This window comes from Rutidosis leptorrhynchoides, chromosome 4, assembly GCF_046630445.1.
Source record: "Rutidosis leptorrhynchoides isolate AG116_Rl617_1_P2 chromosome 4, CSIRO_AGI_Rlap_v1, whole genome shotgun sequence".
NCBI classification, from domain to species: Eukaryota; Viridiplantae; Streptophyta; class Magnoliopsida; order Asterales; family Asteraceae; genus Rutidosis; species Rutidosis leptorrhynchoides.
The window spans coordinates 574,258,726-574,260,687 of record NC_092336.1 but is presented as its reverse complement, the minus strand read 5'-3'; positions in this window follow the sequence as shown (position 1 = coordinate 574,260,687).

Below are 1,962 nucleotides of genomic sequence, written 5' to 3'. Positions count from 1 at the left end.
TGATTTACAAAATAGACACAAGTACGTGAAACTACATTCTATGGTTGAATTATCGAAATCGAATATGCCCCTTTTTATTAAGTCTGGTAATCTAAGAATTAGGGAACAGACACCCTAATTGACGCGAATCCTAAAGATAGATCTATTGGGCCTAACAAACCCCATCCAAAGTACCGGATGCTTTAGTACTTCGAAATTTATATCATATCCGAAGGGTGTCCCGGAATGATGGGGATATTCTTATATATGCATCTTGTTAATGTCGGTTACCAGGTGTTCACCATATGAATGATTTTTATCTCTATGTATGGGATGTGTATTGAAATATGAAATCTTGTGGTCTATTGTTACGATTTGATATATATAGGTTAAACCTATAACTCACCAACATTTTTGTTGACGTTTTAAGCATGTTTATTCTCAGGTGATTATTAAGAGCTTCCGCTGTCGCATACTTAAATAAGGACGAGATTTGGAGTCCATGCTTGTATGATATTGTGTAAAAACTGCATTCAAGAAACTTATTTTGTTGTAACATATTTGTATTGTAAACCATTATGTAATGGTCGTGTGTAAACAGGATATTTTAGATTATCATTATTTGATAATCTACGTAAAGCTTTTTAAACCTTTATTGATGAAATAAAGGTTATGGTTTGTTTTAAAATGAATGCAGTCTTTGAAAAACGTCTCATATAGAGGTCAAAACCTCGCAATGAAATCAATTAATATGGAACATTTTTAATCAATAAGAACGGGACATTTCAGTTGGTATCCGAGCGTTGGTCTTAGAGAACCAGAATTTTGCATTAGTGTGTCTTATCTAGTTTGTTAGGATGCATTAGTGAGTCTGGACTTCGACCGTGTTTACTTGAAAAATGATTGCTTAACAAATTTTGTTGGAAACTATATATTTTTAACATGTGAATATTATGTGATATATTAATCTCTTAACGCGTTTGATATTATGTGATAGATGTCTACCTCTAGAACAAGTCCCATTGACTCACCTAATAATAATGAAGAGTCAAATGTAAATTGGAATGATTCGTGGACTGATTCACAATTTCCCGAAGAGGAACCGGAAGAAGAGTCGGAACCGGAAGAAGAATCGGAACCGGAAGAAGAATCGGAACCGGATGAAGAAATAGAACCGGTGGGGGAAATAATAAAACGGTTAAGTAAAAAAAAATCCTCAACCAACCGACCAAGGTTAATTATGGTCAATGGTGTTTCTGCCAAGGAAGCAAAATATTGGGAGGATTACCAATTCTCCGATGAATCGGATTCCGATGATGTTATAGAAATTACCCCAACTGAATTTAAAAAGGCAAAAGAAAATAATAAGGGAAAGGGCATAAAAATAGAGAAATCTAATTCTAACCCCGATGAACTTTATATGTATCGTCAACCCCCGAAGTCCTTAAGTTGTAACAATGACCCGGGAACCTCTAAACCACCAGGTTTTTCTAAACCGTTGTGGAAAACGACAGATCCTATTAGGGGAACATCATATATCCCTAGAAACTTGGCAAAATGAACCAAAACCGAAGAAGAAGAAACAAGCGAGTCGGAATAAGATAGTTGTATTCGTGTGGTGTAATATAAGTAATATAGTGTGCTTATGCTTTATGATATATGTAAAAATTGCTTGTATTAATAAGTATTTTTTTTATGAATCTAACTCTTGTCTATTTTACAGTTTAAAAACATAAAATGGATAGACAACCCAATATTTTAAGAGACCTACCCGGAGACATGATTGATGAAATCTTGTCTAGAGTCGGTCAGAATTCTTCGGCACAACTATTTAAGGCGAGATCAGTTTGTAAGACATTCGAAGAACGTTCCAAGAATGCCTTGGTTTATAAAAGGCTTTCGTTCGAAAGATGGGGGATATCACAATGGGAAATCCATAAGTTACGATGTGTTTACTTTGATGCATATATTGCGGGGAACCCA